The 20450-nt window shown below is 45.5% G+C and overlaps 1 protein-coding gene across 2 annotated transcripts in view; it reads left to right on the forward strand.

Annotated features, from left to right (window-relative positions):
- The window catches only part of ANKRD11 (ankyrin repeat domain 11), a 319696-nt gene that overhangs the window by 119459 nt on the left and 179787 nt on the right, over positions 1 to 20450 (forward strand). The window lies entirely within an intron of this gene.

Genomic DNA, 20450 nt, shown 5'->3' on the forward strand with positions numbered 1-20450 from the left:
ATATATATATATATATATATTATATATATATATATATATATACTGTATATATATATATATATATATATATATATATGTGTGTGTGTGTGTGTGTGTGTGTGTGTGTGTGTGTGTGTGTTGTGTGTGTGTGTGTGTGTGTGTGTGTGTGTGTGTGTGTGTGTGTGTATGTATATATATATATATATATATATATATATATATATATATATATAGATATAGATATATATATTGTTACGGACCGCGGATAAGATGTTAATTTGCCGAGCGGATGGCGCCGCGGCCCGAACCGTTTTTACAAAGGACTCTCTTCAGGCTTGTCTGTGATCTGATCTCCTCCCTCCTCGACTCTCTTGGGGGGCGTCTCCCGCGGGTTATATAAGCCCCACCCTTGACCCTTTTGCGAACCTCCCCCAAACGTTCTCTCTCCGCCCTCTAAAGCCAACCCCTCGTTCTGGGTTGGTCGGCAAGGGCTGGTTCACTCCTCCCCTCTATGACGAGGTGGAGACATGCCTTTCTTCCCCGACCCTACCTCGTGGCTAATGGTGGTTTTGGGGCGATTCGAGCCAGCCCCAGCCAAAGGGCAGCAATGGCGAATGAAGAAAACCGCCCAAATGCAGTTGGCAATTGCAGCAAACCTGGCAAACCTGGCACTTTGAGGATGCCATGTCGGAGGGATCTACCTTATTTAATGCGGTGCAATGGAGTGTCAAATTAATGGAAGACAAGGCTTTACCCTACTACACAGAATAAGGAAATAACTGTCAACAAGGAGGAAATCTATTATTGGCTACGTGGGTGCTTGTGAAATAACTACGGGCACGACCTTTGACCTTTATACAACAACAAATGGAGGAAGGAGGGTCCACAATAAAACAATAAAAAAACACAACCCTCATATCCACAACACTGCACCCTCCTCCTCTTAGGCACGTCCCGGGCCTCTTACCTTTACTTTTAGTGTGGCACGTAGGTGTAGTTCCCTCTACATTTAACCTGACCCTGAGTGTGACAGTTTTAAAACATAAATAAATATGTCCTGCTGCTCCATTGCACCCTACCTAACAGACTCACGCCCACAGCTAACCGAATTGCGGAATTGTCTTCAAACTATACATTTACGGTGGGGGCGCATTATTTACAATGACTCTATTTTATTTACAAAACGCAACCCAGGACCTGTGATTGTTCTTTTGGGGGGGGGGGGGGGGGGGAGACAGTCTGCTCTGCATCGACGCACCATGAAGCACCCAAAAACGCACCAATACACCCTCAAGCACCAATCGGTGCACAGTCATCACTGTTCAATAAAAATAATAACAACAAACCCTGGTGTTGGTCTTCCTCTTCGGCTCCCTCTGCTGGCTATTGTTATCTTCCTGATGTTGTCATCTTCTTTGCTGGCGGCCTATTTGTCCTAAAATAAAATGCACCAAACGTGTCCGTTTTTATTTATTTATGGCCCACAGGGCCGACTAGTGTTGTTCACCTGTGGGGCATAGGTGCCCTGTGACCAAGGTCCGCCAGCAAGATCTCGGGCCTTCATGGCCGGTTCCAGCAGAGGGGCCATGCCCCAACACATGGGGTCCATAAGTGGTGCTCAGCCACAGACATGTGGTCCATAAGGTGGTGCATCGATGCAGACAGCTGTGGTTGCGAGAGGTTCGGGCGCCCAATGGTGGACTCTCGCACGCTCCCCTCGGCGCCCAGTGGCGCACAGTCCTCGTGTGGGAGACAAGGGGGGGGGGGGGGGGGGGGGAAGACAGATGAGCGAGAGGGGTAAGGTCACAAGGGTACACATCAAACAAGGCAATGCAAGGCGAGGTGCGTATGGAGACGGAGTGTAGAAAAGCTCGTCCCTACCGTACATCACCCCCCCTGTCACCTACACTACCCTTGCCCTTACCCCATATGTACAAAATCTACACATTTACAAATTCGTCACTACTGTCACGTCTCCCCCATATTTCCCCTATGCCAAATTCGTCACCACTCCCACTAATCCAAAATTTGCCATCACCCCAATTCATCATCAATCCTCATAAGGAGGAAGAGATGGAACAACAAAGCACAATGTCATACCCACGTCATGATGCGTCTCACATTCCAAATATTTGCACAATAAAAATAACAAAACAACCTGGCATGGTGTGGAGGTACGTCATCCCAGGTGAGTGGATGCAGATGGTGCGAGGAGATCTCCATCCTAACTATCCTCCAAATGACATTAACACACTTTACACTACCCGGGGTCTTTCCCTGCCAATCCATTGGCCAACTTACACTATGGGTTCTAAAAACCAATTCCCATTGACCAAACTGTGGTGCTTATCAATTTGGGGTCTCACTCCCCCGATTCATCTCCCGGTGCCCTTGCACAATTTCCGGGCTGAGTCGTGTAGCTCTTTTAGCAGGTCTACCCACCTGCACACCTCCACCACTGTAGTTGCCACCCGAGCTTACCTAGCTCCTCACCCTAACCTATCTAACTGGGGAAGGCCCCTCCTGGCTCTGTCAACCCTCGGTGCCCTCTGGCACTGGGCTATCCGGGTCCGTCCTCCGGATCCTCGGGCCCCATCCACAACAACTCTACCAGCTCCCAGAGCCCACCTGCGGCCTCACCTGGCCGACATCCTAACAGTGGCGGAGTGTCAACCAACTACACACACTAACAGGCTACACGCCCAGCCATTTCCACAACACTAATGCACCCATTCAACCATCATTCTTCCACCACACACCACAGATGCCAATATCCAACCACAATTTACCTGTACCCTCTACCTAACACTTACACTACCCTCCCTGTGTATTCGTGATGGGGGTCCATCCTCCTTTCCCCCATCCACACCTTCGCACCATCCACTCCACTCCACAGTTTCCACCATGACTCACTCCACGACCATCCATTCCATACTCCATATATTCCACACTCCATGTATTTCACACAACCATTCTCCATACACCTGCAGTTGCACACCTGTGCAATCACTCCTACTGGTGCTACCTGCACCCTCCTTCCTCCCTGGACCATTTGGTCAGCACAACTCACATCACTATCACTCACTCAAACACTGCTCCATACACCTGTCCAGTTGCACACCTGTGCAATCACACCTTTTAACCACACACACGGCATCATCTGAACTACCTGTTGCCCTGCTGACTTAGTGCTCCCCGTCTTCCCTTTAAACTAAGCACATACCACGTCATTATCATCCAAACTAAACTACCTGCGTCCCCACTACAGGTATCATTGTCACTACCTAACCTTAACGTTACCTCAGGTCATCTTCTCTAGATCCCTATCATTATCCTAACCCTCCCGGGCTAGTTTTCACTGCCATAAACCCCATAAAACTAGTGCTCCTTTGACCCCGATTTGATTTCCTAGTCGCTCCCCCATTCTGTTTTCCAAACCTCCAATTTGGTTTCCCATACTCATCTGTACAGCTGCCTGCAGCTGCGCAATGAGGGCCTGCATGTCAATCCCTCCCACTTGTGCAGCGGGCGCGGCCGCCGTAGCCATGTGCCAGGCGCCATTTTGCGCGCCCGCAACCTCGTGCACGAGGGCGCCATCTTGCTCGCCTGAAACCTCCTCAACCACCTCCTCATTATTCTCCTCCATTTCTTCCCTCTGGTCCTGGGTTACCCCTAACCCCTCTTCTAATGCCCCCACCGGCATCCCGCCGCCTTGACTATCCATGGCACGATGTTCAATTTAAGATTTTATAAAACAAATTTCGGCCCACTTGTAATTTGAGCGCACTAAGCGCTTCAGGTCCGTATCCCACTCCTGACACCAATTGTTACGGACCGCGGATAAGATGTTAATTTGCCGAGCGGATGGCGCCGCGGCCCGAACCGTTTTTACAATGACTAGACCCGATTCTGAACGTTGGCCAAATCGTGCCACAGATATTCAATTTGGAAAAGACAAAGACGACGCGGATGTGAAGAAGAAGAAGAAGAAGACATAAAAAAGGTTTTAAATACGATTATAATTTATTACTATTTACAGGACCAAAGAAACCAAGGAAGAAGGAAGGATAATAAAATAATGGCAGAAGGAATCAAGGAGGACACAGTGAAATGCTAGCTTATCTACACAAGCTTAATTAATAAACCCCAGGACAACGTGGGAGACGGACGAACATTCACACTTACACGGGAAATGCAGGCAGGAATGAATGGCTTGGAGATGGGTGGCTGGAGGGGGAGGAAGGCACGGAGCTGGCTGGAGCTTGATCCCGCACGGGACGTCGGGCTGGACCTCGACGGCCGCCGATGCAACCGATCCTGTCGTGTGCGTGGGGTAACGGGTCGGAGCTGCCTGGTGGAGCCAACGCTGCTGGTGGGGGGTCTGGCGTGACGGGTTCTCTCTCCCTCTCTCACAACTCGCAGGACTCTCTTCAGGCTTGTCTGTGATCTGATCTCCTCCCTCCTCGACTCTCTTGGGGGGCGTCTCCCGCAGGTTATATAAGCCCCACCCTTGACCCTTTTGCGAACCTCCCCCAAACGTTCTCTCTCCGCCCTCTAAAGCCAACCCCTCGTTCTGGGTTGGTCGGCAAGGGCTGGTTCACTCCTCCCCTCTATGACGAGGTGGAGACACGCCTTTCTTCCCCGACCTTACCTCGTGGCTAATGGTGGTTTTGGGGCGATTCGAGCTAGCCCCAGCCAAAGGGCAGCAATGGCGAATGAAGAAAACTGCCCAAATGCAGTTGGCAATTGCAGCAAACCTGGCAAACCTGGCACTTTGAAGATGCCATGTCGGAGGGATCTACCTTATTTAATGCGGTGCAATGGAGTGTCAAATTAATGGAAGACAAGGCCTTACCCTACTACACAGAAGAAGGAAATAACTGTCAACAAGGAGGAAATCTATTATTGGCTACGTGGGTGCTTGTGAAATAACTACGGGCACGACCTTTGACCTTTATACAACAACAAATGGAGGAAGGAGGGTCCACAATAAAACAATTTAAAAAACACAATCCTCATATCCACAACAATATATATATATATATATATATATATATATATATATATATATATATATATATATATATATATATATATATTGTTGGATATGAGGATAAAGGGTAATACATGTTTTGGATAACCAAGACCTTTCATATATGCTTCAAATAAAGGGTAATATATGTTTTGGATAAGGCATATATGTATATATGATAAGGCATATATGATAAGGCATATATGGTAATATATGTTTTAAAACACAAAAATGAAAATCCGATATATAATTTTACATATACTAGCAAGAAAAACCCGCGATGGACCGAAGCCGCCAAAAGTGAAGCGCGATATAGCGAGGGATTACTGTATATGTATGTGTGTGTGTGTGTATATATATATATATATATATATATATATATATATATATATATATATATATATATATATATATATATATATCCCACACAAGTCCTCCCACACGAGGACTTGTCTCTCACACGGCGAGTGGGCCGAAATATATATATATATATATAATCATATATATATATATTTCGGCCCACTCGCCGTGTGAGAGACAAGTCCTCGTGTGGGAGGACTTGTGTGGGATATATATATATATATATATATATATATATGTATATATATATATATATATATATATATATATACACACACACACACATACATATACAGTAATCCCTCGCTATATCGCGCTTCACTTTTGGCGGCTTCGGTCCATCGCGGGTTTTTCTTGCTAGTATATGTAAAATTATATATCGGATTTTCATTATATCGCGGGATTCTGCGGCCTATAGGTATTTTAATTTTTTTAGATTTTAATTATTTTTGCGGTAAAATAAGCATTTTCTAGCCTAAAAAATTAATAATAATATAAATAAAAATATAACACATTAATTAAAACCTATATTAAAAGAATATTACAGTAAATCGAAATAAAATACGCATTATAAATGAGTAGACAAAGAATCGCGCATTTTGAAAGTCCCGTATTCTGGGGGTAATTAACTTGTCCATGATTTTGGGGGTAATTAACCCATCCGTAAGGAGGGTTCTTGGACGGTTCTTCGCTACTTTAAGTAATTTGCAAGGTTGATGCCAAACTGTGTCCTGCAGTTTAATGATCAATATGGTTTTAAGAGTCATCATACTTTGGGTAACCTCTAATTTACAATAACTTATGTTTACAACTTAGAGACACATGATCATGATGACGATTTCGATGATGTTGTCTAAAGCTGCAATTAAATTAAGTCGCTGAGTAACATGAATGACCGAGGTTGTGGAGGATGGTATTTTTTCGGTCATTACCTTTTGATACAGATGAGATATCTGCTTCATCACTGCATCAGATCAGGAATAACCACCCTCACCTCCTCTCCACCCCCACTGCTTCCTACAAATTAACCATCAGGAAGCTGCTGCATATGCAAGAGGAAGCTAATGCATTTCTTATTAATTTTCAAAATTAATCATCATCTCTATTTTGAATAGCTCATGAAGACTTCTTTATGCTTAGGCCTCAGGTTTGATTAAAGGCACTTTTGTCAATTATTGCCTTTTGCTTTCAAAAACACAATTTGCATCAATGTAAATACTTTGTTGTACTGTACTTGTGTAGTTCCATGATCATATGTGTATGTTTGTTTGTTAATTAATTGCAATTGTAAAAGAACTTGCATCAATGTACTGTACAGCTATATATACACGTACAAATATTTTTCTAATACGTAAGGACGAAGGATGGGTCTCAAAAGTGTGTTTAAGAGTGTAGAAAGGGTTCATAAGAGCGTGGGAAAGGTTTATAAGAGTATGGGGAGGGTTTTTAAAGGCTTAAAATATATAAAAATAATAAAATAAATATATGGTTTCTACTTCGTGGATTTTCACCTATTCCGGGGGGGTTCTGGAACGTAACCCCCGCGATAAACGAGGGATGACTGTATATATATACAATATATATATATATATATAATATATATATATATCTATCTATAATTCCAGTAATCTCTGTGTGTGTGTGTGTGTCTGTGTGTTTGTCTGTTACCGCTGTTTCTCGACAACCACGGGTCCGATATACTTGAAACTTGCCAGGTATATTGCTGGGGACCCGAGGATGTGCCTTTTCAAGGTTTCATATTAATCGGAGAAGTAGTTACCGAGCTATGTCCAAAAAACGATTCAACCAATCAGAGAGCAGCGAGCTATCACGTGTGCCGAACGTGGCGAACAGACTCTGCCTCGGACGGCACATTTGAGAGCGTATTCATTTATTTCACGTTGGCAAACTATGTTGGCGCTATGTTGGCGTTAAACTATGTTTTAAAACTAATTAAAACTAATTTGCGATTCATCGTAACTGCGATATGCGACCTTCCGGACAGTCAAATGAGGACGTCACTTCCGGACTTACGGATAGTCATAGTGACGACGTACTGATGCTGAACGTGGCGAGCAGACGCTGTAAGGTACGATCGATTGTAGTACACGTTTATAATAACTCTGCCGATACAGGCCCGATTAACTGCAGCGCCATCCGAGCTGCGGCGTCGGGACGATACATTCATTGTACGGTCACATCACGCACTTACGGGCACGCCCATGCATGCATGGGCGAAGACATTTTTTTTTTTTTTTTGGCAAGGAACGGGCACCCACGTACGGGCACGTCCTAGTATATATAATATATATATATATATATAATATATATATATATATATATATATATATATATATATATATATATATATATATATATATATATGTATATATATATATGTATATATATATATGTATATATATATATGTATATATATATATGTATATATATATATGTATATATATATATGTATATACAGTGGTACCTCGGCTTACGAGTGCCCCAACGTACGAGTTTTTCGGGATACGAGCCGTCGCTCGGGCGGTTTGTTGCTTTGGGATACGAGCCGAGATCCGATGTACGAGCTCAAAAAATTTATTTTTTGAATTTTCCGGTTGTGGCTTCCGGTTCCGGTCACGTGGTTATCTTGCCGTGAAAGCATCTCTGCTTGGATATAAAACACGCAATCGTCGAAATACATTAGCGAGGAATCTCCTTGCTCCAGCCGGTGACGTCATCGGCGGGGATCCCCGCCTACAGAGTGGCTGGTCACGTGACCGCCAAAGCGTGTCGCGCGTGCGGGTATAATGAGCTACACCTGTGGATCACGTGACCACGGAAGCACGCCTCGCTTGAGAGGCATGGCTTTCGGTTTGCGTTTTGCTTTATAAGGCGCGATAAATGGGCTTTGAGTGTTAGCGGTTCATGGCGTTGACGGTTCATGGCGGTTCATGGCGTTGACGGTCAAAAACCCATTACATCAATTTTACCAGGCACTGTACAGTAAGTACAGTGGACACCAAATGCACGGTGGAAGGCTAGAAGTAGAAGATCGTCCAAGACAAGTGAGAATAAGCCATACTTTGGAGATGACGTCATTCGCTGGTCCGATAACCAAAGATGTGGTATAAAAAACCAGGTGAGCTAACAATGCAGCAATGAAGGAATTCGGCCAAGGCACCGGCACACAACGACCTACCTACATCGAAAGACTCAATGCCAATGGTGACAGAAGCCAAGACGGCCGGCTTAAACACCGCCGAAAGACCACGGTGTACCAACTTACGATGCAGAACATCTTGCACTTAATATGATGACAACAGGTGCCATCCTCTGACGTACCATTACAGGTACAGGTACAGTACACGTGAGCACAGAGCAAAAGTTCACTGAAACCGAGATTAAGAAAAAAGAAAAAAACACCTCGTGGTCCGTGCTCGATATCCGAGTTTCAATCTTTTCAAACACATGATGCTCTCGGTCACGGTATCTCCTGCGAGCTGCTTCTCCTTCAACCACACAAACAACAACTTCTCCATATCTTCATGGATAGAGGTCCAGTTTATTTCTTTACATTCTCTTGTATTATGTACAGTATATACGAGGTCGTGCTTGTTTATACATTATTTGTTATTTATAAAGTACATTTTTGTTATTTAAAAGCACCTAACAAAAAAAATTGGTGTTTTTTTTTTGAGGCTGGAACGGATTAATAGCATTTCAATGCATTTGAATGGGAAAATTTGCTTTGACTTACGAGCGATTTGGCTTACGAGCTCCGTCACGGAACGGATTAAACTCGTAAGCCGAGGTACCACTGTATATATATGTATATATATATATGTATATATATATATGTATATATATGTATATATATATATGTATATATATATATATGTATATATATATATGTATATATATATATGTATATATATATATATATATATATATATATATATATATATATATATATATATATATATATACATATATATATATATATATATATATATATATATATACATATATATATATATATATATATACATACATACATACAGTCGTCCCTCGCTATATCACGGTTCACTTTTCGTGGCTTCGGTACATCGCGGGTTTTTCTCGCTAGTATATGTAAAATTATATATCGGATTTTTCATTATATCGCGGGATTCTGCGGCCTATAGGTATTTTAATTTTTTAGATTTTAATTATTTTTGCGGTAAAATAAGCATTTTCTAGCCTAAAAAATTAAAAAACGTAAAAAAATAAGAAAAAAACAGTAATTAAAACACATTACAAGAAATAAAATACTGTACATAGTGTACAGTAGAAGAGTAGACAAAGAGCCAAAGAGTCGTGCGTATGGAAAACGCAGATGCGGCAGCTACCACTTGCGCTAGTTACCCACGTGAGATCGTACACGGCACGCTACTGGCTGATGGATTAGAGGCGACCAACCAGAGCATGGTGTTCTATATCCTGGGCTCCGATTGGCACAGCGACCATAGCATCATTCTCTGTATCTCCCGCGCATAGCATGGAGCTGTAATGCTCTTTCTGGCTGTGCAGTACATTCATCATCGTCATCACCTTCATCGTCATCAGTACTGTACAGCTAATTCATCATCATCTTCATCACGCAAGTTGTAGTATCTTCAATGCTGAGTACCCATTAGAATTTTATATGTTGTTAAAATTACGTATGTTTAAGAGTGTAAAAAGTGTTTAAGAGTATAGGAAGTGTTTATTAGAGTATGGGAAAGGTTAATAAGAGTGTGAGAAAGGTTAATAAGAGTGTGGGAAAGGTTAATAAGAGTGTGGGGAGGGTCATAAAGCTTTAAAATATATATATATATAAATATAATAAAATAAAAATATGGTCGCTACTTCGCGGATTTTCGTCTATCGCGGGGGGTTCTGGAACGTAACCCCCGCGATAAACGAGGGATCACTGTGTATATATGTATGTATATATATATATATATATATATATATATATATATATATATATATATATATATATATATATATATATATATATATATATATATATATATATATATATATATATATATATATATATATATATATATATATATAATATATATATATATATTATATATACATCACTCTGGCAGTTTATTGCTTTGAGATGCGAGCCGAGATCCGAGTTACGAGCTTTCGCCACCCGGTCACGTGGTTAACTTGCCGTGCACGTACAGTATCTCTGTCGTATAGCGATGCATTTTAGTTTTCGCATTTCGGTTATTTTGAGTTTACGCCGCCAGGTGGGCTCCGGTCACGTGGTTATCTTGACGTGCACGTACAGTATCTCTGTCGTATAGCGCTAATGATATATAACGCCGCCGATAATGATATGATAATTTATGATAATCTATGCAGCACGACGTGGTCCTCACGTCACACAAGGCGCCTTTGCCGGCGCAAAACGGCTCTCTCAGGGTCAAGCTCGGTATCGTTTTGAGCGCACGGTTCAGACCTTCAAGAAAAAGTTTATTTTGTAAAAATCGAGCCACGCGTTCAAAAGATATGACCGGTTTTGTTCGCCGGCACGTCGGCGCTCGAATCGAATCGAGTTAAAACGAACACTGCCGTTGTCGGGTCCGTCTGAGACAACCACCGGGCCTAGAACGCTGGGACCGGTCTCGTTGGATAGGCCTGGATCAGATCTCGAAACGCTGGAAGCTGCACCTCTCTGTGATAATCTTGTGGACCATGACAAGAGATCGTGCGACACGTGGTTATCATGCCGTGCAAGTACAGTATCTCTGCCGTCAACTTGTTCAGAGTGCCGGCGATAGCTCGCCTTCTCTTTGTGGAAAACACGGTGAGATCCTTAACATCCAACAACTAATGGGACGCAAACGGGGCGCCCAGTTTAGCGGTACACACATTGATGAATCACCCTGCCTGTGATTCACCCATGACAGGTTATAGCTGGGTCGGGATTCAAACCCAGGCTGGACAGTTTCGACTTTAGAGTCAAGTGTGCGTACCTCCAGTCCAGGCCATCCTGCCAACTTGTATGCTGCATACAGGTGAAATATAAAGCGCGAGATATTTTTATATATACTGTATATTTAAAAAAAAATTGGTGTGGTTTTTGGCGGGCTGGAACGGATTAATAGCATTTCAATGCATTTCAATGGGGAAATTTGATTTGAGATACGAGCAATTTGAGTTAGGAGCTCGGTCACGGAACGGATTAAACTCGTAAGTCAAGGTTCCACTGTATATATATATATATATATATATATATATATATATATATATATATATATATATATATATATATATATATATATATATATATATATATATATACAGTGGGTGAGAACAAGTATTTGATACACTGCCGATTTTGCAGGTTTTCCCACTTACAAAGCACGTAAAGGTCTGTAATTTTTATCAATAGGTACACTTCAACTGTGGAAGACGGAATCTAAAACAAAAATCCTGAAAATCACATTGTATGATTTTTAAGTAATTAATTTGCATTTTATTGCATGAAATAAGTATTTGATCACCTACCAACCAGTAAGAATTCGGCTCTCACAGACCTGTTAGTTTTTTCTTTAAGAAGCCCTCCCATTCTCCACTCATTACCTGTATTAACTGCACCTGTTTGAACTCGTTATCTGCATAAAAGACGTCTCCAGACCGTCTCCGACCACAAAGACCGCAAAGACCGACCCGCAAAGCCGTCTCCAGACCTGTCCACACTCAATCAGACTCACAACTCTCCACAATGGGCAAGACCAGAGAGCTGTCTAAGGACATCAGGGACAAATTTGTAGACTTGCACAAGGCTGGGATGGGCTACAGGACAATAGGCAAGCAGCTTGGTGAGAAGGCAACAACTGTTGGCGCAATTATTAGAAAATGGAAGAAGTTCAAGATGACAGTCAATCTCCCTCGGTCTGGGGCTCCATGCAAGATCTCACCTCGTGGAGCCTCAATGATCATGAGAAAGGTGAGGGATCAGCCCAGAACTACACGGCAGGACCTGGTCAATGACCTGAAGAGAGCTGGGACCACAGTATCAAAGAAGACCATAAGTAACACACTACGCCGTCATGGATTAAAATCCTGCAGCGCAACGCAAGGTCCCTCTGCTCAAGCCAGCGCATGTCCAGGCCCGTCTGAAGTTTGCCAATGACCATCTGGATGATCCAGAGGAGGAATGGGAGAAGGTCATGTGGTCTGATGAGACCAAATAGAGCTTTTTGGTTTAACTCCACTCGCCGTGTTTGGAGGAAGAAGAAGGATGAGTACAACCCCAGAACACCATCCAACGTGAAGCATGGCGGTGGAAACATCATTCTTTGGGATGCTTTTCTGCAAAGGGGACAGGACGACTGCACCGTATTGAGGGGAGGATGGATGGGCCATGTATCGCGAGATCTTGGCCAACAATCTCCTTCCCTCAATAAGAGCATTGAAGATGGGGCGTGGCTGGGTCTTCCAGCATGACAAACGACCCGAAACACACAGCCAGGGCAACTAAGGAGTGGCTCCGTACGAAGCATCTCAAGGTCCTGGAGTGGCCTAGCCAGTCTCCAGACCTGAACCCAATAGAAAATCTTTGGAGGGAGCTGAAAGTCTGTGTTGCGCAGCGACAGCCCCGAAACCTGAAGGATCTGGTGAAGATCTGTATGGAGGAGTGGGCCAAAATCCCTGCTGCAGTGTGTGCAAACCTGGTTAAGAACTACAGGAAACGTCTGATCTCTGTTCTGTAATTGCAAACAAAGGTTTCTGTACCAAATATTAAGTTCTGTTTTTCTGATGTATCAAATACTTATTTCATGCAATAAAATGCAAATTAATTACTTAAAAATCATACAATGTGATTTTCAGGATTTTTGTTTTAGATTCCGTCTTCCACAGTTGAAGTGTACCTATGATAAAAATTACAGACCTTGTCGTGCTTTGTAAGTGGGAAAACCTGCAAAATCGGCAGTGTATCAAATACTTGTTCTCCCCACTGTATATATATATATATATATATATATATATATATATATATATATATATATATATATATATATATACAGACTTGGCATTTAATATGGAATATTTTTTTTGTGGGGGTCAACTTACTTTTCAAGATGTCTTAGAACCAAAAGTTCATTGGAATTATGTTGAAATTATTCTACATTTTGTTAATGTGACCTTTAAAAGAAACAAAAACCACATTTGACATTTTCGAAACAAATAAATTGATCCTTGAAAGTGATGTAAACTGATATCGAACTCAATTCATGGACAGTACTGTGTTAAACTTCTGTACGTTTTCCAGAAGTATCTCTTTATTTTGCACATTAGCCAAAAATTTTTTAACAAAAACAAAAGTGAAATTACGACTGGGATTACGGACAGTAAAATTACACTTCAGTACTTCGTGTAACCCCCATGAGCATTCAGGAGAGCACGTACACGTCGAGGCATGCTGTTCACGAGATTTGCCAAGGTTTGGACAGGAATCGCTTGCCATGCAGTGACAATAGCCTGCTGCAATTCACGCACAAAGGTCGGCTGCTGGTCCAAGTGGTCGATTTGACGCGTTAATTCTGCCCACAAGTTCTCTATCGGATTCATATCCGGGGACATGGCAGGCCACTCCATATGCTCTACACCACGGTCAGCAAGAAAGTGTTGGATCATGCGAGCACGATGAGGCCGTGCATTGTCATCTTGGAAGACAAAGTTTCTTCGAAAGGCTGCATGAGCAAATGGAAGCAATGTTTCTTCCAGAATGGCCCTGTACTTGAACTGGTTCAGGTTTCCATTCAGAACAACCAGGTCAGTTTTGCCCCCTGCATGAAAAGCAGCCCAAACGGTCACCCCACCACTTCCAGCTTGGACTCTTGGCACTATACAATCTTTGTTGTCGGCTTCATGCACTTGTCTGCACACTCGGACGCGGCCATCTTGATGATAGACCAGAAATCTAGACTCGTCACTGAAGATCACGTGATTCCAGTGTCCTGGCTGCCATTGACGGTGCTCTCTGGACCACTGCAATCGGCGCTGGCGGTGTTGTCTGGTCAGGCGTGGCCTTCTCAGGGCACGCCTGGCACGATAGCCTGCTTGAACCAGTCTTTGGTTGACTAGCCTTCTGGATACAGGCACATTTGTCAGTTGCTGTCACTCAGCCCGAAGCGGATTAGCTGACTTGGTACGGCCATTGCGGACTAACCGGTGCAGCTGGCGATCATCCCTCCTTGTGGTTCTGCGGGGACGTCCTGGCCTCGGTATTAGAGTAGGGACACCCCTCTGAGCATTTCGTTTCAGGATCTTTGACACCTGACCTTGAGTGATGCCATACTGCCGAGCAATAGCACACTGTTTCATGCCGTAATTTCGTAAAGCCACCACTCCATGACAAACAGGATTGTCGAGTTGACGGACCATCTCCAGAGGAAGCGGCAATAACTTTTGGAGACGTGCAGCAGTTGTTTTCCACTAATACAGAACGCAACAACCCTTGTATACCAGACTGTGAAGCCAATCGTCAAATGCACCTGTCCGTACATTTTGCCACGCCACCTGTGATATAATCCTGTTGTTGACTTCTTACTGCGACAGACATTCAGTGACATGGTTCTTTTAACAAATAAATCACCAAAGTGTAAAAGAAACTCACCAGATTGATATACTGAGTTAAGAAAGTAAACCCAAGTCAAGAAAAAAAAAAAAAATTCCATATTAAATGCCAAGTCTATATATATATATATATACCCCCTCCCCTTATATATATATATATATATATATATATATATATATATATATATATATATATATATATATATATTTATAAATTATTCTATATATATAAAATAATAATTCTCCGTAGGTGATTCTGTCTGTGAGTCTGTCCTGGGGTGTGGCTATACCCGGTCCGGGAGGGGCTTCAACAACAAATATCCACCATGTTATTTACACGCATCGCTTTGAGGCCTGTTTTGTTAGGCCTTCGCTCTTACAGTTTTATTTCAACTCTAATTCAATATCTCATTTCATTTTTCACAGTCGCTAACATGGCTTTAGACTCGGTTGCAAAAAACGGGAAGGAAATTCAATTGAAGTTACCGTTTATAGAACGAAATGCATTTTCGAAGGCCTGTAACATAAAGTCCATTGAGACTCTCTGACGGCTTTATCTCGACTCTAATTCACCATCTGATTTCATTTTTCACAGTTGCTAACATGGTTTTGGACTCGGTTGCAAAAAACGGGAAGGAAATTCAATTGAAGTTACCGTTTATAGAACGAAATGCATTTTCGAAGGCCTGTAACATAAAGTCCATTGAGACTCTCTCACGACTTATCTCGACTCTAATTCACGATCTGATTTCATTTTTCACAGTTGCCAACATGGTTTTAAAGTCGGTTGCAGAAAACGGGAAGGAGATTTCTTGAAAGTTAACGCACAGGCAGGAAATAGCCGAGATCGGAACGGTTTATCACACACCGCCCAAATAACATAGACGAGAAATATTCGATGAAAGTTAACGTTTATAGAACAAAATGCATTTTTAATGAGAAGGCCTGTATAATCGAAACTAACTATGAAATGCAATATTTATTAATAACGTTTGGTTTTAATCTATTTTTTTATCTATTTTTATTTTTATAGAACTATACTCTATATTTTTTATTTTTTTATTTTTGTAGTTTATAGAACAACGAAAATTTTTCGATACATTCAAGTTTAAAAATGAAGTCACCCGTGATTGATGTGCATTTTAAGACTGAATCGACCCGTCTTCAATCATTAATTACTTTTTGAAGAAACAAAGGTATATTTTGATTACAACTCAAGGAAAGGAAACCAGGCAATGCCTGTAACTCCTCCGTGTGTGTGTGTGTGTGTGTGTGTGTGTGTGTGTGAGACCCACTCCCACGTGTGTGTGTGTGACCCACTCCCCTGTGTGTGTGTTACCCACTCCCCCGTGTGTGTGTGTGACCCACTCCCCTGTGTGTGTGTGTGACCCACTCCCCCGTGTGTGTGTTTGTGTGTGACCCACTCCCGTGTATGTGTGTGTGTGACCCACTCCCCCGTGTGTGTGCGTGACCCACTCCCCTGTGTGTGTGTTACCCACTCCCCCGTGTGTGTGTGTGTGACCCACTCCCCTGTGTGTGTGTGTGACCCACTCCCCCGTGTGTGTGTATGTGACCCACTCCCCTGTGTGTGTGTGACCCACTCTCCTGTGTGTGACCCACTCTCCTGTGTGTGTGTGACCCACTCTCCCCCGTGTGTGTGACCCACTCTCCCCCGTGTGTGTGACCCACTCTCCCCCGTGTGTGTGACCCACTTCCCCCCATGTGTGTGACCCACTCTCCCCTGTGTGTGTGACCCACTCTCCCCCATGTGTGTGACCCACTCTCCCCCGTGTGTGTGTGTGTGTGACCCACTCTGCCCCGTGTGTGTGTGTGTGACCCACTCTCCCATGTGTGTGTGACTCACTCTCCCCCGTGTGTGTGACCCACTCTCCCCCGTGTGTGTGACCCACTCTCCCCCGCGTGTGTGACCCCCTCCCCCCCGCCCCCCCACGTATGTGACCCACTCTCCTCCGTGTGTGTCCCTCTCCCCCACGTGTGTCTGTGACCCACTCCCCCGTGTGTGTGTGTGACCCACTTCCCCGTGTGTGTGTGTGTGTGTGTGTGTGTGTGTGTGTGTGTGTGTGTGTGTGTGTGTGTGTGTGTGTGCGTGTGTGTGTGTGACCCACTCCCCCATGTGTATGTGTGTGTGTGTGACCCACACTCCCGTTTGTGTGTGTGCGCATGTGTGTGTGCGACCCCCCCCCCCCGTGTGTGTGTGACCCACTCCCCCCCCCATGTGTGTGTGACCCACTCCCCCCCCCCCCGTGTGTGTGTGACCCACTCCCCCCCCCCCCCCGTGTGTGTGACCCACTCCCCCGTGTGTGTGACCCACTTCCCCCCCATGTGTGTGACCCACTCTCCCCTGTGTGTGTGACCCACTCTCCCCCATGTGTGTGACCCACTCTCCCCCGTGTGTGTGTGTGTGACCCACTCTGCCCCGTGTGTGTGTGTGACCCACTCTGCCCCGTGTGTGTGTGACCCACTCTCCCCCGTGTGTGTGACCCACTCTCCCCCGTGTGTGTGACCCACTCTCCCCCGTGTGTGTGACCCACTCTCCCCCGCGTGTGTGACCCACTCCCCCCCTCCCCCCCGCGTATGTGACCCACTCTCCGTGTGTGTCCCTCTCCCCCACGTGTGTCTGTGACCCACTCCCCCGTGTGTGTGTGTGACCCACTTCCCCGTGTGTGTGTGTGTGTGTGTGTGTGTGTGACCCACTCCCCCATGTGTATGTGTGTGTGTGTGACCCACACCCCCGTTTGTGTGTGTGCGCATGTGTGTGTGCGACCCACTCCCCCCCCCCCCCGTGTGTGTGTGACCCACTCCCCCCCCCCCCCGTGTGTGTGTGACCCACTCCCCCCCCCCCCCGTGTGTGTGTGACCCACTCCCCCCCCCCCCCCGTGTGTGTGTGACCCACTCCCCCGTGTGTGTGACCCACTTCCCCCCATGTGTGTGACCCACTCTCCCCTGTGTGTGTGACCCACTCTCCCCCATGTGTGTGACCCACTCTCCCCCGTGTGTGTGTGTGTGACCCACTCTGCCCCGTGTGTGTGTGTGACCCACTCTGCCCCCCGTGTGTGTGTGTGACCCACTCTGCCCCGTGTGTGTGTGTGTGACCCACTCTCCCCCGTGTGTGTGACCCACTCTCCCCCGTGTGTGTGACCCACTCTCCCCCGTGTGTGTGACCCACTCTCCCCCGTGTGTGTGACCCACTCTCCCCCGCGTGTGTGACCCACTCCCCCCCTCCCCCCCGCGTATGTGACCCACTCTCCTCCGTGTGTGTCCCTCTCCCCCACGTGTGTCTGTGACCCACTCCCCCGTGTGTGTGTGTGTGTGACCCACTTCCCCGTGTGTGTGTGTGTGTGTGTGAGACCCACTCCCCCATGTGTATGTGTGTGTGTGTGACCCACACCCCCGTTTGTGTGTGTGCGACCCACTCCCCCCCCCCCCCGTGTGTGTGTGACCACTCCCCCCCCCCCCCCGTGTGTGTGTGACCCACTCCCCCCCCCCCCCCCGTGTGTGTGTGACCCACTCCCCTGTGTGTGTGTGTGTGTGTGTGTGTGTGTGTGTGTGTGTGTGAGAGACTCACTCCCCCGTGTGAGTTTGTGTGTGTGACCCACTCCTGTGTGTGTGTGTGAGACCCACTCCCGTGTGTGTGTGTGTGTGTGTGTGTGTGTGTGTGTGTGTGTGTGTGTGTGTGTGTGTGTGTGTGTGTGTGTGTGAATGAAAGAGAGGGATAGAATTGTGAGGAACAGAAATGAAAAAACGAGATGTGTGTGTGTGTGTGTGTGTGTGTGTGTGTGTGTGTGTGTGTGTGTGACCCATTCCCCCTTGTGTGTGTGTGACCCACTCGTGTGTGTGTGTGTGTGTGTGTGTGACCCACTCCCCCATGTGTGTGTGTGTGACCCACTTCCCCGTGTGTGTGTGACCCACTTCCCCGAGTGTGTGTGTGTGTGACCCATTCCCCCTTGTGTGTGTGTGTGTGTGTGCCCCTGGTGTGTGTGACCCACTCTCCCCCATGTGTGTGTGTGTGACCCACTCTCCCCCGTGTGTGTGTGTGACCCACTCCCCCGTGTGTGTGTGTGTGTGTGGGTGTGTATGTGTGTGTGTATATGTGTGTGTGTGCATGTGTGTGTGTGTGTGTGTGTGCCCCCCTCCCCTGTGTGTGTGTGTGCCCCACTCTCCTGTGTGTGTGTGTGACCCACTCCCCTGTGTGTGTGCGTGTGACCCAGTTACCCCCATGCGTGTGACCCACTCTCCCCCGTGCATGTGACCCACTCTCCCCCGTGCGTGTGACCCACTCTCCCCCGTGTGTGTGAGCCACTCTCCCCCGTGTGTGTGAGCCACTCTCCCCCGTGTGTGTGACCCACTCTCCCCCGTGTGTGTGAGCCACTGTCCCCCGTGTGTGTGACCCACTCTCCCCCATGTGTGTGACCCACTCCCCCGTGCGTGGGTGTGTATGTGTGTGTGTATATGTGTGTGTGTGTGTGTGTGTGTGTGTGTGTGTGTGTGTGTGCCCCACTCACCTGTGTGTGTGTGACCCACTCCCCTGTGTGTGTGCGTGTGACCAAGTTACCCCCATGCGTGTGACCCACTCTCCCCCGTGTGTGTGAGCCACTCTCCCCCGTGTGTGTGAGCCACTCTCCCCCGTGTGTGTGACCCACTCTCCCCCATGTGTGTGACCCACTCTCCCCCATGTGTGTGACCCACTCCCTGCCATGGGTGATCCACTCCCTGGTGAAGTGTGCGTGATGTCGCGGAGGGAGAGGATTTGAGCTCTTGAATTCACATTTTACATGAGATGTAATTACACATTTCAAACTGTATTTCCCATGTGCACGCACATGCATTCACATGTTATCAGAAGTAAATAAATTGTGTGTATTACATGATTTGTGGATCTGATCAATTGTCAGTAGCGACTCCAAGCCCGTGGGATTCCCACGGGTGACCCCACTCGTATATATATATATGTTTGGCAAATGCAGGTCAGCTTTTCTTTAATTGTTGGATAACTACAGACTGGGCACCCTCCATCATACCAAGTTATTCCTTGGTAAATATGAACTTCGTATCGTCTATATCCTTTGTTCATCACTCATTTGACTGCTGCTGTCTCCTATCTACAAGCTAGTACCCAGACTTCACACCATTCTTTCCTGCATTTTGTGGAATCCAAAACTCAGAACATGATTGGCGTGGTTGCAAAAGCATAAGGGCCTTCTGCTCTCTCGTATCGCAGACAGCTTTGTGGCATCTTTGTTTTTCTACCTCGGACAACCCTAACCCAACCCCTTTCTTTTTAAAGTTCTGAAATCCAGGCATACTTCTCATTTTTCTTTTCCTCACTTCTCCTGTTTATGGGACCTCCTTCGTCTGTTCAAACCTACTCTTACCTCCAGGGTTTCAGGTTGGCAGTACACCACCAACTTCTTGTTGACCCATGTTTTGTATC

The sequence above is a fragment of the Myxine glutinosa genome, chromosome 9 (genome assembly GCF_964187855.1).
Source record: "Myxine glutinosa chromosome 9, kmMyxGlut1.1, whole genome shotgun sequence".
Classification (NCBI taxonomy): domain Eukaryota; kingdom Metazoa; phylum Chordata; class Myxini; order Myxiniformes; family Myxinidae; genus Myxine; species Myxine glutinosa.